Source organism: Lissotriton vulgaris, chromosome 4_1 (genome assembly GCF_964263255.1).
Source record: "Lissotriton vulgaris chromosome 4_1, aLisVul1.2, whole genome shotgun sequence".
NCBI lineage: Eukaryota > Metazoa > Chordata > Amphibia > Caudata > Salamandridae > Lissotriton > Lissotriton vulgaris.
In genome coordinates, this window is record NC_141691.1 from 1,065,225,522 (window position 1) to 1,065,249,346 (window position 23,825).

At 48.8% G+C, this 23,825-nt stretch overlaps 1 protein-coding gene across 1 annotated transcript in view; it reads left to right on the forward strand.

The window, feature by feature from the left end:
* The window catches only part of MARCHF6 (membrane associated ring-CH-type finger 6), a 1,612,715-nt gene that overhangs the window by 1,382,398 nt on the left and 206,492 nt on the right, over nucleotides 1-23,825 (forward strand). The gene's annotated exons all lie outside the window — the stretch shown is intronic.

Genomic DNA, 23,825 nt, shown 5'->3' on the forward strand with positions numbered 1-23,825 from the left:
GTCGACTTCGCCCGATGCGGATGGGGCCCTTTATACCCTATTTCCATCCTCCTTATTTTGAGCCTGTTCCACAGACTTTGGAGGAAGGGGAGGACTGGAAGGGGTCTGAGGACCCTCTAGCACCGGATTGTGCTTATGATGCGGACTGGGCAGAGGATTTGGGGGAGGCCAGTGGTCTTGACACCTCACCTGACCCTGGCATGCTGTCTCCTCCTGCCGTGGCTACGGAGGAGGGAGCCAGTTACGCAGTGGTGTTGCTTAGGGCAGCCGAGGCTCTTCACCTCGAACTCCCTACGGTGGCCGTCAGGACTAACCTCCTGACAGAAGTGCTGCAACCGGCGCCTATCTCTTCCGAGCCCTTAATGCCTTTTAATAAAACACTGACATATGTTCTTTTGGGCACCGGGTCCAGGCCCAAACACATGGTATTCTGTGGATAGGAAAGGGGCCCGACGCCATCGCCCGGTTCCGGTCGACCCCCTCTTCCTTACCCAACATCCCACGCCTGAGAGTTTGGTTTTCCAAGCCTCAGCTTCCCAAAGCGCGTTCCCTACCGCACCTCCGGATAGGGAATCGAAGAAGCTGGATCAGCTTGACAAGTAGCGGTTTTCATCTGCCAGCTTAAGGCTGCGGTCGGTGAACACTGCATGCCTTTTGGGCAAGTTGGCCAAGCAGGATATCGAGCGCGCTCTAACGTCAGAAGTAGGTTGTGTTTGTTGTTCCCACTACTTTCTGGTTCCAAAGAAGGAGAAGGACAAGGGCATGCGTCCTATCTCAAACCTTTAGAACATCAATCGCTTCCTCCGGAAGAAGTTCAATATGCTCATGCTTGCTCAAGTCTTGTCTGCCCTAGACCCGCAAGACTGGATAGTGGCGTTGGGCTTGCAGGAGGCCTATTTCCATATCCCTGTCGGCCTTCCCACAGACGCTACCTGCGATTCACAGTAGGTCAAGAGCATTTTCAATTCACCTTGCTCCCCTTTGGCCTTACCAGCGCCCCTCGGGTGTTCACGAAAGTGATGGCGGTGGTCGCAGCTCATCTGCGCAGATATGGGGTTTCAGTATCTCGACGACTGGCTGTTGAAGGCGGGCTCGCCCCAGGCAGTTTTCTCCCACCTCCAGACTACGGCTGACCTCCTGCTATAGCTGGGGTTCTCCATGTGCCAAAGTGGCACCTGATTCCCTCGCAGAAGCTCCTTTTCATCGGAGCTGTTCTAGACTCTGCGCGGTTTCTGGTTTATCCTCCCCAAAAGCAAGTCCAGGACTTTCAGGCTATGATTCCGATCTTTCAGCCTCTGTCCCGGGTTTCGGTCAGAATGACCCTTCGGCTGCTGGGCTTGATGGCCTCCTGCATCCTGCTTGTGGATCATGCCAGATGGCATATGCGGGCTCTGCAGTGGGACCTAAAGTTCTATTAGGCACAGCATCGGGGCAACCTGTCCGATCACGTCCAGATCTCGGAGGCCACTGCATGGCAATTGCAGTGGTGGCTCACGAATCGCAATTGGATCAATGACAGATCCCTCTCCCCTCCCCAACCAGAGCATACAGTTGTGACGGACGCGTCCCTTCTGGGATGGGGCGACCACATAGGAGAGGAGGAGATCAGAGGCCTCTGTTCTCCAGCGGAGTCCAGGCTCCACATCAACCTGCTGGAGCTTCGGGCGATCCCACTTGCACTGAAGGCATTCCTCCCCTCTGTCATGGGGAGAGTAGTGCAGGTGTTCACGAACAATACCACTGCCATGTGGTACTGCAACAAACAGGGCGGTGTGGGGTCTTGGACCCTATGCCAAGAGGCTCTGTGCCTCTGGGCTCGGCTGGAACATAAGGGCATGTCCCTGGTAGTTCAACACCTGGCAGGTTCTCTGAACGCCAGGGCGAACGAACTCAGCCGCCGGTGCATGATGGATCGCGAATGGCGTCTGAACTCGGATATGGCACAAGGTCTCTTTCAGCAGTGGGGAGAGCCTTAGTTAGATCTGTTCGCCACCGAAGAGAACGCGCAATGTTATCTGTTCTGCGCGTAGGAATTTCCAAGGCGGCACTCGCTCTGCGACACTTCGTCGCGAGTGGAGCTGCAGTCTGTTGTATGCCTTTCCACTTATACCACTTCTGCCCAGAGTGCTGAAGAAGATCAGGCGCGACCGGGCCCAGGTTTTTCTAGAGGCTCCGGACTGGGCTCGAAGAATATGGTACCCGAGCTACTCAGTATGAGCATCCATCCTCCGATCCGTATGCCTCTTCGCGAGGATCTTCTGTCGCAGCAGCAGGGGAGGTTCCTCCACCCGAACCTGTCCAGCCTCCACCTCCTTGCGTGGAGATTGAGCGGCGGCAGTTGACGTCTTTGGACCTGCCTCCCGAAGTCTGTAATGTTATCTTGGCAGCCAGGCGCCCCTCCACAAAAACGGTATATGCCTGTAGGTGGAATAAGTTTGTGACATGGTGCACTGCAAATGCTGTGAATCCCCTTTCTGCCCCCCTTTCAGAGGTCCTTCTTTTTCTTCTTTCATTGGCCCAGCAGGGCTCTTCTTTGGGCACTATCAAAGGCTATCTCTCTGCCATTTCCGCCTTCCTGAGGCTCCCAGATCAGCCTTCCCTTTTCAAGTCCCCTGTTGTAAATAGATTACTGAAAGGCATCACGCACATGTTTCCTCCTGTTCCTTTCGCGATGCCTCAGTGGGACTTGAATCTGGTTCTTACCTTTCTGATGTGCACTCCCTTTGAGCCACTTCATAATTGCCCTCTTCATCTTCTAACTCTAAATACTGCTTTCCTGGTTGCCATCGCCTCTGCCAGAAGAGTGAGTGAGCTCCAGGCTCTTTCTTCTAAGCCTCCTTTTCTCTCTGTCCATACAGACAAAGTAGGTCTGAGGACTCTTCCTTCCGCTCTGCCCAAGGTTGTCACTGCCTTTCACATTGGGCAGACCATCACTTTGTCCACCTTCTTTCCACTGCTGCATCCCTCTACAGAGGAAGAGCGGCTCCATCGTCTGGACGCAAAACGTGAACTATCATTCTATCTGAGCCGCACACAACAGTTCCGGGTGGATGGCCAACTCTTTGTTGGCTACGTGGGCACTACGAAAGGTCGGGCTGTGCACAAACGGACCATCTCTCGGTGGGTCGTTCTGTGGATAAAGGCTTGTTATTCCTTGGCTAAAAGGAAACCTCCGGTGGGGTTGCGCGCCCGTTCTATCAGGGCAACGGCAGCCACTACTGCTCTAGGACGCGGCGTACCCTTGTAGGACATTTGTCAGGCAGCTACTTGGACCTCGCGGCACACGTTTACCAAGCACTACTGCCTGGACAAGCAAGTCCGGAGAGACGGCTTCTGTGGCCGTTCTGTTCTCCAGGACTTTCTGGTGGGATCTTGGTTCGCGGACCCACCACCGGGGTTGGTATTGCTGGGGTATCTATTCTAAGGTAAGGAATCTATCACTACATGTTTCTTTCAGATGCACAAGTTACTTACCTTTGATAACAATATATTGGTAAGAAACATTAGTAGTGATAGATTCCTTACCGCCTCACCCATCCTCCCTGTTCTGCAAGCTAATTTCTAAGGTTAAGGTCATCCCTTTCAGGGCCCTAATATCATGTCACCAGTGGTCAGTATCTTGCGTGGCTCTGCGTTCCTTGCGGGAAAGTCGTGTACAGAACTGACGTCAGGGTGCGTGGGCACGTCTAAGTAGCTCCGACGACATCACGGCGCCAACGACGCACGCGGAGCCGCACGACGACTCCTACCGACGCGCAGGGGTACTGCTGACGAAAAACTTTCTGAATCCAGTCTGACACCTGGGGGTAAATCTAAGGTAAGGAATCTATCACTACTAATGTTCCTTACAGATATATCGTTACCGAAGGCAAGTAACTTGTGCTTCAGGGTCGACTCCGGCCTTCCCTCCCTTCCCGGGACCAGCAGCGAACCCTTCCCAGCTTCGTCAATTTTACAAAGCGATGCATGCCATCTTTGGGCAGCCCTACTCAGACGGTGCGCCTTCGAGCCCAGCAGACTCAGTTGGGGGCCCTAAGCCTTCGGTGGCTTCGGCACCGCAGGGCCCCCTTGGATCCAAGCCTGGATCCGGATCTGCTCGGGTCGACCTCGTTACACCTACACCGGCGCTGATTTCACCGGCACCACTACTGCAGTTGACGCCGGCTGGACCCCTGCCGGCGTCGACCCTGTCCTTCCGCCCCAATGTAGACACAGAGTCGGTCTGGCATAAACCGACGCAGCGATGGGTAATTTTGTCCCTGTGTTCCACCCTGGCCATTTTCAGGCAGATTGGCAGCCAGAAGAGGGTGCGGAAGACTGGGAGGTGTCTAGTGACCCTTTGACAGACCAGTTGGAGTATGATCCGGACTGCAGAAAGGAACTGGGGGATGCCAGTGGTCTGGATACCTCCCCTGACCTCGGCATGTTGTCGTCCTACCATGGCTACGGAGGAGGAAGCCTTATACGCAGTGGTGTTGCACAGGGCAGCCAAGGCTCTTCACCCCGAGCTTGCTACCATGACAGTCAGGACTAACCTCCTGACAGAGGTGCTTCAGCCGGCAGCGAGCTTTTCGTAGCCCCTGCTGCCATTCAATAAAGCCCTAACAGACATCCTTTTGGGCACCAGGTACAGGCCCAACACTGGGGCTCCTGTGGATAGGTTGATTGCTCAACGCCACCGCCCGGCCCCGGGTGACCCCACTTTCCTCTCCCAACACCCCACCCCTGAGATCTTGGTAGTCCAAGCCTCTACATCCAAAGGTGCCTTCCCTACCGCTCCACCGGATAGGGAATGCAAAAAGCTGGACCAACTTGGCAAATAAATGTTTTTCTTCTCCAGCTTAGGACTGCGTTCGGTAAACACTGCGTTCGGTAAACACTGCATGTCTGTCGGGCCGTTATTCCCATTTTGTGTGGGATACGATGGTGCATGTGCTGCCTCAGTGCCCGGAAGAGACACGAGCCGTACCCTCCCGTGCAGTTGCCGAGGGGAGAGACGCAGCAAAGTTTACCATCCGCTGTGGGCTGGATACTGCAGACACACTTGGCAGGACAATTTCCACTTCAGTAGTCCTTCGATGCTACGCCTAGTTGCGTTCAACTGGTTTTTCCAGGGATGTCTAATCCACCCGTATGGACATGCCCTTTGATGGCCGGCGACAAGGCAGACAACGCGCTAGAGCACTTTAAGGACTCTCGGGCTACGGCCAGGTCCTTGGGCCTTTCCACCACCTATACTGCACAGTCTGACTTTCGCCCTTTTTGTGGCTATGGAAGGGGTGCCCCACTACGTCCTCCCAGAGCCACAGGCCAACACAGGCTGTTAAGCCCCAGCACGGCTGGGGACTTGGGAACCACTGGCGTGGTTCTTGGGGCCAGCAGGCGGGCCAGTCCACCACATCCCCCTCTACACCAGCCTCCAAACCCTCCTAGTCCGACCTTCTGGGGCCACCAAACGCCAGTGGGAGGCAGGTACCTCCATCACCTCCCCCACTGGTGCACCATCATGTCGGACAGGTGGTTTCTGCAGATAGTCCTAAGGGGCTACTCCCTCCCCTTCGAGACTACCACTCCCTCCCCTTCGAGACTACCACTCCCTCCATGCCACCTCAGTACGCTCGCATGTCGGAGGATCACTTGGCCCTTCTCCAAAAGGAAGTTTCAGCACTCTTGGCCAAGGGGGCCGTTGAGCACGTTCCTGCCCCAAAAGTAGGTTGTGGTTGCTATTCCCACTATTTTCTGCTGCCCAAGAAGGACCAAGGCCTGCGTCCTATTTTGTATCTCAGGAATGTCAACCGCCTCCTCTGGAAGGAGAAGTTAAAAATGTTGACGCTCCCTCAGGTCTTGCCTACCCTCGATCCTTTAGACTGGATGGTAGTGTTGGACTTGCAAGATGCTTATTTTCACATCCCCGTCCTGCCGGCCCACCGGCGTTACCTGCGGTTCACGGTAGGCCATGAGCATTTTCAGTTTACCCTGATCCCCTTTGGCATTACCAGCGCCCCTCTGGTGTTCACCAAAGTGATGGCGATGGTCGCAGCTAATCTGCGCAGTTCAGGCACATGTCCTTCCAGTCTTCCCCTATCTCGACAACTGGCTGTTGAAGGTGGGCTCGACCCAGGCTGTGGTCTCCCACCTCCAGACTACGGCCGACCTCCTGCATTCGCTGGGGTTCTCCATCAACGCGCCAAAGTCACTCCTGACCCCCTCTCAGAAGCTCCTCTTCATCGGAGTGGTTCTGAACACAACGCAGTTTTGAGTTTATCCTCCCGAACTGTGAGTCCGAGATACTCAGGCTATGATTCCGATCTTTCAGCCTTTATCCCGGGTTTCGGTCAGAATTACCCTGAGGCTGCTGGGCCTCATGGCCTCCTGCATCCTACTGGTCGATCATGCCAGGTGGCATATGCGGGCTCTGCAGTGGGACCTGAAGTTTCAGTGGGCACAGCATCAGGTGAATCTGTCCAATTGCGTTCAGATCTCGGAGGGCACTGCACAACAATGGCAGTGGTGGCTCACAAACCAGGATTGGGTCAACAGCAGATCTATTCGCCACCGAAGAGAATGCACGATATCAGCAATTCTGCACGTTGGAATAATCTTGGCAGCCATGCGTCCCTCTACTAAGACATTATACACCTGTATATGGGATAAATTTGTGGCATGGTGCACAGCAACTGCTGTGGAACCCCCCTCTGCCCCTCTTTCTGAGGTTTTCTTGCTCCTCCTGTGTTTGGCCCTGCAGGGCTCTGCTCTTGGCACTTTTAAGGGCTACCTCTCCGCCATTTCAGCCTTCCTCAGGCCTCCTGATCAGCCTTTCACTTTTCAAGTCCCCTGTTGTAAATAGGTTTCTTAAGGGCATTACTCATTGTTTACTCCTGTTCCCTTCGTAATGCATCAGTGGGACTTGAACCTGGTTCTTACTTATCTGATGTGCGCTCCCTTTGAGTCGCTACATAACTGTCCTCTCAGACTCCTCACTTTGAAAACGGCTTTACTGGTGGTCATCACCTCTGCGCTCAGGGTGAGTGAGCTACAAGCTCTCTCTTGCAAGCCTCCCTTTCTGGCTGTTCATCCAGACAAGGTCGTCCTCAGAACTCCAACTTACTTTCTTTCAGAGGTGGTCACTTCTTTTCGTATTGGCCAAACCATCACTTTGCCCACCTTCTTTTCTCCTCCGCATCCTTCAAAAGGAGGAAGAGAGGCTCCACCGTCTGGATCCAAAGTGTGCGCTCTCCTTCCACTTGGATCGCACCAAACAATTCTGGGTGGACGACCAGCTCTTTGTTGGTTAAGCGGGTGATAAGAAAGGTTGGGCGATGCACAAACGGACCATCTCCAGGTGGGTCGTTCTGTGCATCAAGGCCTGCTATTTTTTGGCAAAGAAGCAGCCTTCAGTGGGGCTGAGCGCCCATTCCACCAGGGCGACGGCAGCTACTACTGCTTTGGGATGGGGAGTCCCCCTAAATGACATCTGTCAGGCAGCTACTTGGGCATTGCTGCACACGTTCTCCAAGCACTACTGCCTGGACAGCCGAGTCCGGAGAGACGTCTTCTTTGGCCGTTCTGTTCTCCAAGACTTTCTGGTGTGAACTTGGTTCGCAGGCCCACATCCGGGGTTGGTATTGTTGTGGCATCTATTCTAAGGTAAGGAATCTACAACTAACATGTTTATTTCAGATGAACAAGTTACTTACCTTAGGTAACGATATAGCTCTAAGAAAGATAGGTTAGTTATAGATTCCTTACCGCCCCACCCATCCTCCCTGTTCTGCGAACTGACTTCTAGGGTTAAGGACTTTCTGGCGTGAAAAGTTGTGTACAGAACTGACGTCCGTGTACAAGGGCGGCATCTATGTAGCTACCGCAATGTCATCCCGGCGACCACGAAGCAGACGACTGTGGCATTATGGACCACGCCACCTACCTATGAGCAGGGGTACTGCAAACGAAAAACTTTCCGGATCCAGTCTGCCACCTGGGGGTAATTCTAAGTTAAGGAATCTATAACTAACCTATGTTTCTTACAGATATATTGTTACCGAAGAGGTGCTTCAACCGGTGGCAGATTCCTCTGAACCGGTCTTGTCCTTCAATGAAGCCCTTACGGACGACCTTCTGGGCACTTGGTCCAAACCCAGCACTGTTGAACGGACGATTGCCCTCCTCCACCGCCCGGCTGCTAGCATTCCCATTTTCCTCACAAAACACCCTTCCCCCGAGAGCATGGTGGTCCAAGCTTCTTCTTCCAAGGGTGTATTCCCTTCAGCACCCCCGGACAGGGAACCCAAAAAGCTTGATCATCTTGGGAAGCACATATTGTCTTCCTCCAGCTTGGCACTGCAGTACGTGAATATCACGTGCCTCTTGGACCGAAACTCCCATACCATCTGGGATACAGTTGCGCAGGTCCTTCTCAGTGCCTGGAGGAGGCCTGGGCCATCCTCTCCCAAGCCGTGGCAGATTGAAGAGACGCAGTAAAATACACAATGAAATGGATACCACTGACTCACTGAGCAGAACGATTGCCACATCAGTAGCCCTTTGGCTCTACAACTGGTTGAGGAATTCTGTTTTTTCAGGGGATATTCAGCCAACTCTGTAGCCGTTGGCCTATTGGTGACAACGCAGACTCTGCACTGTAGTGCTTTAAGGGTTCTTGTACTACTGCCAGATCCTTAGGCCTCGTTTCATACTCCTGTACACCACAGTCTGCCTTTCGCCTCTTTCGTGGACACGGAGGTGAACCCCTTCGTGTCTGAGCCAGTCCAGCCACCAGCCCACACAAGCTGCCCAACCTCTGCGTGGCCGCGGACGGGGGACTCAGCGGCGTGGTTCTGAGAACCAGCGGGCAGGCCACCCCAACCGGTTGCCTGGTTGCTCCGTGCTTGCTCCAGCTTCCCTGCGAAGGAGAAGCTCACCAGGCCTTGCTAGTCTGAACTGAATGAAGCCAATCTTCCCTTCCTGCGTGGATTGAGTTTGCCAAGGTTTGTTGGGTGAAATCCGGATACAGACGCCGCAGTCAACAAGATCCTTCGGGGAACAGCTCGAATCCAGCTCCTGGTTGTCGACGCCTCCTGGTCCTCGTGGCTGCAGAGACAAGCTTCACCTTCTTCACCTGAAACACTCGACATTGACTGGTTCCTTCCTTGTCACTGGCTAGTGACCCAGACTCTATCCCCCCTGCTTTCAGGTTCTTCACATCTTCGATCCACCCTTGGATCCACCGGACACTTTTCTCTTGGTTGCCTGCAGCACTTCTTTGCAGCTCTCCATAGGAAACAGCGACGAAACCGGACACGAAAAGACACCTATGCTCCCGGCTTCCTTGGGTGAGGTAACTCGAGTACTCCGGTGCTCCCATGGGTGTTGACTCTCAAAGTGTCCTAGTTTAACAGGGTTTTACCGTAGTCCATTCGGAAGTGTCCTTAATCTACTGCTTTGTAACTTTTACGTTACCATTATAACACTATGGTAACTCGCGTGTGTGTTTAGACACTGCACAAGTCTCCCGTGGTCCTCCTATTTCCAATCCCTTGGTTGTTCACTGTAGCCCCAGCGATTCCCTAGGCTCTAGGTCTACTCACTATTCCTGAAGGAGTTCTTATACCACTTACTTAGTATATGGTTTGTGGGGCCCCTAGGGCAGAATTGTATTTGTGCAACTTAAAGTATGCTTATTGAGTAACTTGTACTGTATCTCGATCTCTGACCTCATAAAGAGTTCAAAGGGTTGTGTTAGTAATAAATACATATATATTTTGGATATACCTTGTGTGGTGTCCTTTCATTCGATATTCAAGGGATTATAATTGGTAAAACAGCTTGCTTCACATGCTCTCTGAAGTTTTAGCCTAAGACTGCTGGTCCATGTTACCGCTAGGATAGCTGACATATAAGGTTGACTTTACAGCCACCATCATAAGGGTTGTTTAGACTGGTGCAAGGTACCCACTAGAATAGTGGACATCATATACCAGGCTAACTTCTCACATTGGGTGCAGCGGTTGGGATAAGAGCTTGCTGTTGTTTTTTCCATATAATCTTAAGATTTCATTTGAAAGATCACATTAAGGTAGGTTGGGATAAGAGCTTGCTGTTGTTTTTTCCATATAATCTTAAGATTTCATTTGAAAGATCACATTAAGGTACCTAGAGGTACATATAAATCAAGTCTTAGAATACTTAAGTTCTACTGAACTTAGTTGTTGTAGAGCAAAGGGCCTATCAGACGCTGACTACAACTCCTAGAGAGGTTTAGTAGATAACACTTAGTGTAGGTAGGTGCACACACCACACCTCACTAGAACATGTCCTTAAGAGGAGAGCTTATTGGATCTCTCCCTGTAGAAGTTGACCCTCCCAGAGCACCTTCTCCCTATGATACATTTACTTTTAATGAACTTCGAAGTTTATGTTCACTCAGGAAACTGAGACAAGGACAGAGTCGAACTCTGAGACACCTGATAGATCTTTAAGTGGAGTATGATGCTGAGAAAGCCGCAACCCCAGATCAGACTGGTAGTGGAGGTGGGGGGGGGGGGGGGCATCCCTCAACAGAAGATTCCCATGAGGACAATCAAGGGGGTACTGATGATGAGGATGCTGAACAGGTCAAAGTTAGAGAACTGAACCAGGTCAACCTAAGCCTACATGGGGCTGGAGAGGGCAGAGTCCCATCCAGGCCCCCAGGCAGCCTTAACACTGAGCACAGGAGGAGGAGGTCATTCTCTAGGGAATCCCACCACTCTGGTGACTCAATAGGGTCAGATGCCTCAGTTGCCAGGAGAATGACTTCCCCTGAGAGAAGAGAGCATGAGGCTAGGATCTGGGAAACCAAGCTTAGAATCAAGAGGCAAGAAATTGCCCTTGAGAAAGAGACCCTGGCTCTTGAGAGAGAGAGAGAGAAAATTGTGTGGATTAGAGTCCACTGGTGGCAGCAGTGTCCCTAGACCTAGGGAAAGGTCAAAAGACCATAGACACCTAAGTACGATTGTCCCTCCCTACCAGAGTGGGGAGGACATCCACAAGTGGATAACTGCTTTGGAGAGTGCCTGCAAAGTACAGCAGGTACCCCAAAGTCAGTGGGCAGCAATCTTATGGCTCTCCTTTTCAGAAAAAGGTAGAGACCAGCTCCTCACAATTAGTGATGAGGATGCCAACAACTACACTGTCCTGACGAGTGTTCTGATAGATGGGTTTGGCTTAACCACTGAACAGTATTGGTTGCTGTTCAGAGACACTCAGAAGAGACAGACTCAGGACTGGACTGACTTTGTAGATTGTGCCACTAAGGCTCTGGAAGGCTGGCTACTGGGCAGTAAGGTCAAAGACTATACATGATTGTATAATTTGATTATGAGAGAACAAATTCTTAATAACTGTCAGAACCCGCTATTGCATCAACACCTGATTGACTCTGATCTGACCTCTCCCCAAAAATTGGTAAAGAAGGCAGACAAATGGGTCAGAACCAGGGTGAAGCAGAAGGTACAGAACCAAGGTCGTGATCAGAAGAAGCAAGACCAAATGGGTGGGGAGAAAGCAAAAGACCAGAAGTCTTCACCAGGTCCCCAAAAAGCTTCTAATGAGGGGGGTTCCAAGAAATCCAAAAAGAAAGAAGGTCCAAAGAAACCCTGGTGCAATTTTTGTAAAAGTAACACTCACTGGACCAGTGATTGCACCAAGAAGGAGGCCGCTCCAGCCACCATGGCCCCTAAGGCAACTGTTCCCCCAGTACAGCTAATAGTGGTGGTTCTCAACAGAAGGGTGTAGTAGGGTTAACCCTGGGAACTGAGATGGATTCTGGCCTAGTCAGAATACCAACTCAAGCTGTTCTTGTCTGTGATGTGAACATTGCTATTTCCTCTACTGTGAGCCCCAGTAACCTGGGCAAGTACAGACAGACTACTTTGATTAATAATAAAGTGGCTCAGTCCTACAGGGACACATGTGCCAGTATCACCATGGTGACACCTAACTTTGTGGACCCTGGACAGATAATACTAGGTGACAATTACCTAGTGACCAATGCAAGCAATGTCACTACCACCCATAGTATGACAATTGTTAATTTCTCCTAGTGAGGGTTATATGGCCTCAAAAGAGTTGTTGTAAGTTCAGACCTCCCTGTAGAATGTTTGTTGGGCAATGATCTGGAATCTCCAGTCTGGTCTGAAGTGGAGTATAGGACTCATGCAGAGATGCTGGGCATATCAGCACATTTCCTTGGTGTGACCAGGTCAAAGGCCAAAAAGTGCAAAACTGAACAGGCACTGGATCCTGAAACTATGGACCAGTTGCCTACCAAGAGAAAGAGCAGTAGGGTTAAGGCAGTGCCTTCCCCCTTGCCTCAGGATGAGGATCAGTCTTCCCAGGAAGCTGACTGATACCCAATAAGGAACTGTCCTAGAACAGCTTGAGCCTGATCAGGTTGAGTTTCTTGAGACAGGTGGACCTTCAAGGGCAGACCTGAGGCAGGTGCAATTGGACTGCCCCTCTCTTGAGCCCCTCAGACAGCAAGCTGCTGCTGGGAATGCTACAGGTACCCATAGAACTTATTGGGATGAAGGGCTCCTGTATTCAGAGGCTAGAGACCCCAAGCCTGGTGCTTCCAGGAGGTTGGTCATTCCTTTGGCATTCAGGGGCTTCCTTCTTACCTTAGCCCATGACATTCCCTTAGCAGGACATCTTGGCCAGAACAAGACTTGGGACAGGCTTGTCCCTCACTTTCACTGGCCCCACATTTCAGAGGATACCAAGGAGTTTTGTCGCTCCTGTGTCACCTGCCAAGCCAGTGGCAAATCAGGTGGCTCCACAAAGGCCCCCTTAATACCACAACCTGTGGTGGGGGTTCCCTTTGAAAGAGTTGGGAAAGACATTGTTGGACCAGTGGATCCCCAAACAGCATCTGGGCACAGGTTTACTCTGGTGGTAGTGGATCATGCCACCAGATACCCAGAAGCTATTCCCCTAAGGGCCACAATAGCCCCTGTTGTGGCAAGAGCCCTCCTGGGAGTTTTCTCGAGGGTGGGTTTTCCGAAGGAGGTTGTCTCAGATAGAGGTGCAACCTTTATTTATGGATACCTAACTGCTATGTGGAAAGAGTGTGGAGTGAACTATAAGTTCACCACACCCTACCATCCACAGTGCAATGGTCTGGTTGAAAGATTTAACAAGACCTTAAAGGGCATGATCAAGGGTTTACCTGAAAAGCTTAGGCGAAGATGGGACATTCTTCTTCCCTACCTTTTGTTTGCTTACAGAGAGGTCCCACAGAAGGGGGTTGGCTACAGCCCTTTTGAACTTCTGTTTGGGCATCCTGTAAGAGGACCCCTGTGTCTTGTGAAGGAAGGATGGAAGAGACCTCTCAAAAAGCCTAAACAAGACATTGTGGACTGTGTACTTGGTCTCCGCTCCAGAATGGCAGAGTAGATGAAGTGTAATCTAAAAACCTTGAGGCGAGCCAGGAACTTCAAAAAGCCTGGCATGACCAAAAGGCTGTGCTGACTGTTTACCAGTCAGGACAGAAAGTGTGGGTGTTGGAGCCAGTTGGCATGATATATGATGCTCACTAGTTCTAGTCATCACCTTGTATCAGTCCAAACAACCCTTATGGTGATTGGTTGTAAGTCAACCTTATATACCAGCTAACCTAATGGTAGCATGGACAAAGCTGTCTTAGGCTAAACTCTTTTGGCATGTGAAGCCAGCTGTTTTACCACATATAACCCCTTGAATACCAAATGAAAGGACACCACACAGGTTGTTATGAAAATAAACAATATATTTATTACTAACAAACACCACTGAACTCTTTATGAGATCAGAGGGCTAAGCACATGGCAAGACTTTTAAGAAAAATACGATAAGTTGCACAAATTACAATGGTGCCTTAGGGGCACGACAAACCATATACTAAGTAAATGGTATAAGGAAATCGATAGAAGGAATGGAGCTGTCCAGAGGCTGAGGATCACTGGGTTTACACTACCCTAACCTTAGGTAAGGTGCAGGAGGCCCACGGGGCGCGTGTGCAGAGCGTGAACTCACACGCGAGATGCGTAACAAAGTCAATGGACACTACAAATTACGAAAAGGTAAGTAACAGACAGTTCCGACTAGTTAGGACTAAAACGACTGGATACCTTGACACTAGGAGAGTCAATCTACCCTTGAGCACCGAAATGCTCTCGTTACCTCACCCACGGGCTGCGGGTGCATGGGGAAGTGTGTTAGGTTTCTGCGTTGAAGTCAATGGAGCCTTGAAGAAAAGATGCTGCAGGCGGCCAGGAGGAAGATGTCCGGAGTGATCCAAGGGTGGATCAAGGACGATGGAGACCTGAAAGCAGAGGGGACAATGTTCACAATCACTAGCCAGGGACTGGAGTGGAACCAGGAAGGAACCAGATGCTGTCATTGCGATCAGGTGAAGAGTGGACGCTTGACTCTGCAGCCACGTGGACCAGGAGGTGTCTTCGACTACCAGGATGGAGGCACGAGCTGTCCCACGCAGGCTCTCGCTGTCGGCGGTGTTGGTTCCGGATTCGGCGTCAACAGGTCTTGGCAATGGCAACCCACGCGGTGAGTGGAAAAGGCGTCTGGTGCGGACCAGGAGGGTCCGGGGTGCTTCTCCTTTGCAGGGAAGCAAGGGCCAGTCTGGATCAACCAGACCAGCGGTGTAGATTTCGTGGATCGTCGTCTAGGAGGCCACTAGGAGGCCACTAGCCAGTCGGCAAGTGACCAGACAGCGCGTCGAGCAGCAATCAAGCAAAAGGGCCCCACGCAGATCTCGTGGATGCTAGAGGGCTGATCTTCTGTGCAGGAACTGCTCGGGGCTAGGGCTTCTCAATCCCCAAAGCACTTTTTCGAGGAAGCCTCTGAAGTCGTGCTGGAAGCGAAGTGAAGTTTCTCCTAGATGGCCGGTCCCACGTGTTCTCGTCGCACCCACGGATCTCAGCTGTGCTGCAGATGTAGGTAGAGGTCGGAGAGGTCTGGAAGTCCAGGTCTCGTCGGGCTCTGAAGTCTGGTTCCGGCAGGAAGGACGACAATGTGAACCGCTAGGACGCTTGATGGTGCCTGCTTGTACAGGGTGGTCACTCCTTGGCCACAAGGGAGATTTCTTTAGTCTTCTGTGGAGCAGAACGTGGAAGTCCAGAGTTTCTTCTTGTAGAGTTTCAAATCTGGATTAATCTAATTTGGAATGGGACCAGCTCCTACCTTTATTCTCCTAAAGGGGGCTGTATTGCAACTAGGTCCCTCCTATGGGTGGGACCAGGAAGGGGGGTGGTTACACCCCCTATCCTTTGTCAGGTTTCGCGCCAGAGCTAGGGCTGGAGTGCCCCAGCAACTGGTTTGAACCGGGGTATGCACAGGGACACCTTGTGTGCCCCAGGCATGTCTCATTCCTTTCAGCCTGTCCTACCCACTATACAAATTTCTGTCTACGGGTGGTGCTAGCACCTCCCAAGGCAGGAAACCCTTTGTCCAGGCCTCCCTCGCTGGAAGGACTCCCAGCAGCAGGAGGTCAGACTCGTGTCTGTGGTGGCAGCATCCATTTTGTGATGCTGAGGCTCGAGTTAACTTTAACCTGGGTTTACAGTTACATACATGTCATGTCCCTCTAAAATGGTGGAATGCTACCCCCGTCGCCAGAATTGGCGAGGGGGTAGTATTCCAATTCGTATGACACCATACTCGACATGTTTTGATAATGCTATGCCAAAGTTAGCAATAACCGCGAGGATTATAATGCTCTTAAGTGTATATGGTATAGCGTTATCATGAAAACAGCTAAAGGACTTGGTTCCGAAAGCTGCAGACAGGCTCAGCTCATGCTAGAGCACTATCTCACATAATTCCAAGCACTCTGCCTCCAGGATTGTTAAGGCCTGCCATAGGAGTGACTTATAGGAGTATATGTGTCCATTTTAGGGTTAGATATAGGTATACTAGCTCGTCTTTGATCTTTCTTCCTCTCCTGATTCTCTCCCCAAGTTCAGTTCCACCTTAATTTTCATTTCTGAGTGGATGAGCGCCAACCATCTTAAGCTCAACCCCGATAAGACTGAACTTGTCCTCACGGGTGGTCCATCTAATCCTTGGTCCCCAGCACACTGGCCCCTCTCTTTTGGTCCCCCTCCCACACCTTCCTCCTCTGTTCGTACCCTCTGCATCAAAGTTAGTTCTGACTTGACAATGCACAGTCAGATTAGCTCTGTTGTGTCCTCCTGTTTCTTATCCCTCCGCCTTAAACGGAAAATCTCGCGTTTTTTCACCACTGAAGCACTCAAAACCATAGTCTTGGCTTTAGTCATCTCTCGACTCGACTATGGGAATGGCCTTTACGTGGGCATCCCTGCCTACGAGTCTCGACGTTTACAGGCCATTCAAAACCAAGCTGCTCGCCTTATCCTTTCCCTTCCCAAATATTCTCACATTACTCCTGTTCTTAAATCCCTTCACTGGCTCCCTATCCGCTTCAGATCTCTCTTCAAATTAGCCTGCCTTGCCTTTCGAGCTCAATCCCGCTCTGCCCCTGTTTATATCTCCTCCCTAATCTCATCTCATGCCCCCAGCCGTACCCTTCGCTCTTCTTCTCTCTCTCTTTTGCACATCCCCCGTTTCCGCAAATCCAGAACTGGTGGCACTCGTCTCTCTGTTTTGGCCCCCCAATTCTGGAACAGTCTTCCACTTCACATTCGTTCCATCCCCATCTACACCCATTTCCGAAAGGCCCTCAAAACCTTCCTTTTCACCCAGGCTTTTCCTTCTTAGGTTCCCCTGATCCCCTCTGTGATCCCTGACCAGGTCCCCAGCGCCAGGAAGCCGCTTGGCCGCAGTGCGCTTTATTAAATACCTTTTTCATTCATTCATTCATTCATACTATATCTAAAGCAAAGGGTGATTACACCACCTTGCCCCAGCTGTGTTACCAGCCAGTTGTGTCTGTTTAGATGGCCAGCCAGTGGTGGCATAATACATGCTGCAGCCCCTGTTAGGCCTTGGGTACACTTATGCCCTGGGTACCTATTGCACACTGTACAAGGACTTACAAGAGTGACCCAATACCAATTAGATATGCACATAAGGTACATGGAGTCCATTTTAACAGAGAGAGCAGGAAGCCTGGGGTCCTGGATAGCAGGATCCCAGGCCAACTATGTCAAAAACCAGCAAAACACTAGGCAAAAAGTTGGAGGCAACCATAGTCAGATATCCACCTTCCTGCAGCCAGCCAGGACAGAAAGTGGTGGTGTTGGAGCCAGTGCCCCAGCAGCTCTCCAAGACAAATGGTCTGGACCTCACACTGTTGTTGAACAGAAGGGAGAGGTAACCTACCTGGTTGACCTTGGAACTCCCAGGAGCCCCCACAAGGTGCTTCATGTCAACAGGCTGAAACCATATGTTGACAGGGTAGACATGGGCTTGCTCATGGTTACAGATGAGGGACAGGAGGAGGAGAGTGACCCTCTCCCAGACCTGCTTTCTCAGAACCCTGATGATGGTTCAGTTGATAGTGTAGCCTTGGCAGGCAGCCTCACTGACCAACAGCAACAGCACTGCAGACAAATTCTGCAGTCCTATATAGATATGTTTTCACTGACTCCAAGTCAGACAAACTGGTGCACCCATGAGGTGGACATTGGTGACAGTCTGCATGTGAAGAGTAAAATCTACAGGCAACCTGATCATGTCAGGGACTGTATCAGGACAGAGGTCCAAAAGATGTTGGAGTTGGGAGTTATTGAGCCCTCGGAGAGCCCTTGGGCCAGTCCAGTAGTCCTAGTGCCTAAACCTCACACCCAAGATGGTAAGAGAGAGATGAGGTTTTGTGTGGACTACAGAGGTCTAAATGCTGTCACTAGGACAGATGCCCTCCCAATACCAAGGGCAGATGAGCTCATTGACATATTGGCTTCTGCCAAGTTTTTGAGCACATTTGACTTGACAGCTGGCTACTGGTAGATCAGACTAGCTGATAATGCAAAAGCCAAAACAGCATTTTAGACCCCAGTAGGTCATTACCAATGTGTGGCGATGCCCTTTGGCTTGAAGAATGCACCTGCCACTTTCCAAAGGTTGGGGAACCAAGTCCTCTCAGGTCTGGATGACTATTGTGCAGCGTATCTTGATGATATTGCTGTCTTTAGCTCCACTTGGGAGGATCACCTGATCCACCTGAAGATTGTTTTGGAGGCCCTGCAAAAGGCAGGCCTAACTATCAAGGCTATTAAGTGCCATAAAGGACTGGACTCCTCCAACCACCCAGACACAGGTTAGAGCTTTCTTGGGCCTGTCTGGTTACTACAGGACGTTTGTTAAGAACTATGGGTCCATTGCGACACCACTTAATGACTTAACCTCAAAGAAAATGCCAAAGAAAGTATAGTGGACAGTAAGCTGTCAAAAGGCATTTGATGTCCTGAAGCAGGCCATGTGCTCTGCACCTATTCTGAAAAGTCCAGATTACTCCAAAGAATTCATTGTCCAAACAGATGCTTCCGAGTTGGGTGTGGGAGCTGTTTTTTCAAGACCAGCCCATTGCTTTTATTAGCAGAAGGCTGACCCCAAGAGAGAAACGTTGGTCAGCTATTGAGAGGGAGGTCTTTGCTGTGGTTTGGGCCCTGAAGAAGCTGAGGACACACTTATTTGGTACTCACTTCAAGATTCAGACAGACCATAAGTCCCTCTTGTGGCTAAATCAGATGAAGGGTGAAAATCCCAAACTACTCAGGTGGTCTATTTCCCTACAGGGGATGGACTTGACAGTGGAACATAGACCTGGAACTAACCATAGCAATGCAGAAGGACTCTCCAGATATTTCCACTTAGACCATGAAGACTCAACTGGTCAAGGTTAGTTTAATGTCCCTGCGTTTGGCGGGGTGGGGTTGTGTAGGAGAGTAGGGTCTGCTTCCTATGGTCACCCCCACTTTTTGCTGTGATACTGTTTTTTCAACTTTAGTGTGGCTGTGGGCCTGCTAATCAGACCCACGGCCCAGGTGTTCTCTCTCTAAATTGATACCAGGCCCTTTAGATACATACCTAATTGGGAATTGGGTCACCTTTGTGTACCCCTGTATAGTGTACCATAGGTACCCAGGGCATAGGTGCATCCCAGGCCTACCAGGGGCTGCAGCATGCAATTTGCCGCCCCTGGCTGGCCATCCAAACTGACACCACAGGCTGATCACTCAGCTTGGGCAAGGTGGTGTAATCACCCCTTGCTTAGATATAGTATACCTATATCTACCCTTATATATAGACACATATATACCTATAAGTCACTCCTATGGCATGCCTTGACAATCCTGAAGGCAGATTGCTTGGATTTATGTGAGAGGGTGCTCTAGCATGAGCTGAGCCCTTCTGCAGCTTTCGGAACCATGTCCTTATAGCTGTTCTATGATATAGCCATACCATATACTCTTAAGTGCATTATAATCCTTGCGGTTAATGCTAACTTTGGTTTGGCTTTATCAAAACATGTCGTGTAAGGTGTCAAACACTATGGAATACTACACCCGCCAGTTCTGGCGGCGGGGTAGCATTCCACCCTTCTAGAGGGAGAAGACATGTAGTTACTGCTTTACCCGGTTAAAGTTAAACAGAGCCTCAGCATAACAAAATGGATGCTGCTGCCACAGACACAAGTCTGACCTCCTGCAGTTGGACGAAGCTCCGGCAAGGGATGCCTGGACAATAGCTTTCCTTTTTTTTTTATTTATATTTTTATTGTAAGATAAAACAAAATTTTTCTTGGCACACAACATACACAAAATACATGATATATATACAGAAATTAAGTAAACATAGAATTACTGTCAAAAGATACTGTATATCTTTAGTCAAAACTATTTCCCTTCATACAACCAAAAAAAAAAAAAAACATATGAGGGAAAAACAAAATATTGTTAATTCATCCACAATTTACATTTATTCTCTCTTTCCAATGGTAAACTGGTTCCCATATATTCAGACCCAATCTTCTTGCCCTTTTACCTTTCCTAGCGTATATGCCCTTTTCAAGGTTAAAAGTCCCCAATAATAAAGCAATCCATTGTTGTGTTGTGGGAGGTAAAGGATCTCGCCAAGCTCTAGCAATTAATAACCTATACACCGCCATTGCTCAAAATAAAAATTCAGAATAGTCACCATCAAATCCCCTAACCCCTAACATAATTATAGTTGGTGTTAAAATCACATTCAAACCAAGTGTATGACCCAAAAATTCTTCAATTCCCTTCAATAAAATACCTAATTGTGGGCATAGCGCAAAAATGTGAATACTATCTGCTGCCGGTGCACTGCAGCGAGAGCAGGTAATCCCTGTGGTCGCACCCCATTGCGCGAAGCGATCCGGTGTGTGGTAGAGTTGGTATAAAGTTTTGAAGTGTTGAGATTGGAGCGAGGCAGAGCGCAAAACAGAACATCCTAATTCCAGGGAGTCCAGGAAACACTGGCTCTGTATCTCTAATTTCCCTGCCTATTTATCACCAAATTTTCCAGTGTCATCTTTTTTTAATTCTGCTAGACTGGCATAGAAATAACGAATAGAGCACAACCCGCCCTGCTCTATAGATTCCATAAGATTAACTTTTCCAAATCCACTTTCTCCTCCTTTTTTCTTACTGAAAAAGCTCCTAATCTGCAAATACTTAAAAAAACTGTCTTGTTATATTATATTTTGACATCAAATCTGAGAATTGTAATATATTTTCATCTAATCCCAACTGATCTCCTATCTTTTTAATTCCTTTCATATCCCATTCTGCCATTATAGCATCGGAAAAGATTGGAGATGGTAGTGTTTTATTCCTATATAATCTGGTATATCTATTGTATCTACCCAATCCGCATCTTTTTGCTACCGCGGACCATGTTTTATACGCAGCCATAACTGTCTTAAAACGTGTGCGTTTATAGTAAGAAAAGTCAGCACAGTTTAAGAAAGCATTTGCAGTGTCTGAACCCATTACAAGAGAATATACCATAGTTGAAAAGGATTTAACATTCAAATCTAATTCACTTGCTCCCATCAAGCCCTGGGTATATTGAAGTACAGAGGCCCAATAATATAACCTAAAGTCCGGAACCCCCCAACCTCCGCTAGCCCTTGGTAAAGTCATAAACTTAAAAGCCCTTCTGGTCTTTCCATATGACCATATACATTTATTTAGAATCAACTCCAGCTTATTAAACCAGATTGATTCGAACATAAGAGGTATCGTGCGGAAAAAATAAAGGAATTTGGGGAGTATAAGCATTTTAATTACATTTGTGCGGCCCACTAACGTGAGTCTGAGATTGTTTATTCTGGCCAGTTCTAAACTTACTTTCCTCATTAACGGGGAGATGTTACGCTCTACCACAGTATCAAGATTAGGCGAGATCTCAACTCCTAAATAAACTGCTGCAAAGACCACCCGTATGTCGTTGCATTGGACCATTGCATTTTTTATAATCTGCGTTTTTGCGCTGTTTAATTTATATCCAGATATTATGCCGAATTTACGGGCCTCTAACTCAATCTCACCCATTGCTTTAGATGGATCTGTGGTGATTATAGCGACGTCGTCTGCATACGCTAACACATTAACTTCTAGCCCATTTGAACAAAGAGGGGGAATACTAGGGTTAAACTTAAGATAACGCAGGTACGGGTCCATATATAATGCAAAGAGGAGAGGGGAACTGGGGCAACCCTGTCTAGTGCCTCTTTTTATCTGTACAGCCGCGGTTAGGTCTCGATTAACCTTGATTCTAGCTGTTGGTGCCTTATATAGTACCTGAATTGCCCTAATATAATTATCACCAAAGCCATATATTTTCATTATCTCCCACAAATATTCCCAGGCGACCCTGTTGAAAGCCTTCTCGGCATCAAGAAATAGGGCTGCTACAGGGCCGCCGGCAATCTCCATGGCGTCGAAACAGGTAATCACTGTTCTAACATGTGTTGTAGTGCCCTTCCCGGGGATAAATCCATGTTGAACTGGAGATACTAATTTATCTATAACAGTAGACACCTTGTTGCTAATATTTTGGAATACAGTTTCACATCCGCATTCATTAAAGCGATTGGTCTATATGACCCAGGGACAGTAGATGGTTTACCTTTTTTCAAAATAACTATAATTTCAGTACCCCCCCGTGAGTTTGGGACCGAAACCTCCCTCTGAGCTTGTGTAAGGGTATCCAGTAACTCCAGTCTTATAGTTGAGAAAAATGTTTTATAAAATTCAATTGGAATAAGATCCGGTCCTGCAGCCTTCGAGGACGGGAGTTCTGATAAGGCTACCGTCACTTCTTCTAACGTTATAGCAGAGTCTAATTTAATCTGATCTTCCAATTCCAATTCATTAAGTTGAATATTTCCCAAATAATCTCTAATTTTATCCCTACCCACCTCAGCTTCAGAATCATACAGCCCTGTATAATATTTCCAAAATTCATTTCTTATACCTGCAGAGTCTAAGATCAAATTACCTGAATTGTCTACCATATTTTTAATATCCCCTGCAGTAACCTTCTGTCTAGTTCTAACAGCGAGAATATGTCCCACCCTTTCGCTATACTCAAACACCTGTTCCTTCTTTGCAAGATAGTTTGCTGCCGTTTTACTAGTGATCCTTTCAGCTATTTCACTCTTTAACATCATAATTGCCAGAATTTTTTGATCCAGTGAGCTCCCACTCGTAATTAATCTGCTCAGTTCTGCCTCTGCAGTCAGGAGCGAATTAATTTGTTGTTCCATCCTCTCTCTTTCACTTTTCTGTCTAAAGGTTGTAAAGCTAATTGTCTCGCCTCTTATTCCTGCTTTAAAGGCATCCCAAATGTTGCCACTACTGGCACTTCCCTTATTGTTAAGCCAGAACTCGCTTATCCATTTTTCCATATGCTTACAATAGCTCTCATCTTTTAGCAAGGCTCTCTCAAATGTCCATTTATATATTTTCCTTGAAATACCACTTATACTAATTGTCAATAGCAGTGGATTATGGTCTGACACCAGGCGGGGTATCTTCCTAATCTGTGCATTTGAAAGCAATACATTAGAGATTAGAAAATAATCTAGCCTAACCGTGATTCTATGTGGTGCAGAAAAAAAAGTATCACCATCAATCATCGGGTGTAGATTGGCCCAAACATCTGATAGAGCATTATGTGCAGCCATGTCTACTATAGCCCTATGAACCCTTTTCTTACGCCCAGTATAACAATGGCCCAATTGTAGCTCAACACTGGCAGGTCGGTTAATGTTAAAATCCCCACAGCAAACAATGGGTTCCGCCCAAGTCGCTAGTTCCTGATCCAAAAATTGAAATATATCTGGCTCATCACACGTTGAACCATAAACGGAAACCAGTGTAAATCTAGTTCCTCTAAAATCTACTTCAACGATAACCCATCTTCCCCATGTGTCTTCTTTACTCCTAACCACAATACAATCTCTCCCCCTACCCAAAATTGCTATCCCGTTTGTTTTTGAGGCTTGTTTAGTGAATGCCAATACTTTAAAGCCCAATTGCTCCAACAAATAACCCTTACCTCCCTCCACATGAGTTTCCTGAAGACAAATCAAGTCTGGATATAATGACTTACAAAAAGCTGAAACACGTAATCTCTTCTGAAGATCATTAAGACCACAAAAATTCATTGAGATAATTCGACAAGCCATTAAAAAACATCAAAAATTGGAACCATCTTCCCTTTCCAACTTTCTTTTTCTTCCTTTATTCCCTTCTTCCCCCATTTACTTAGGATCTGAAATTGCCAAAAACTATATCTGTGTATATGACGTGTGCCATTTTCTCCCCCCC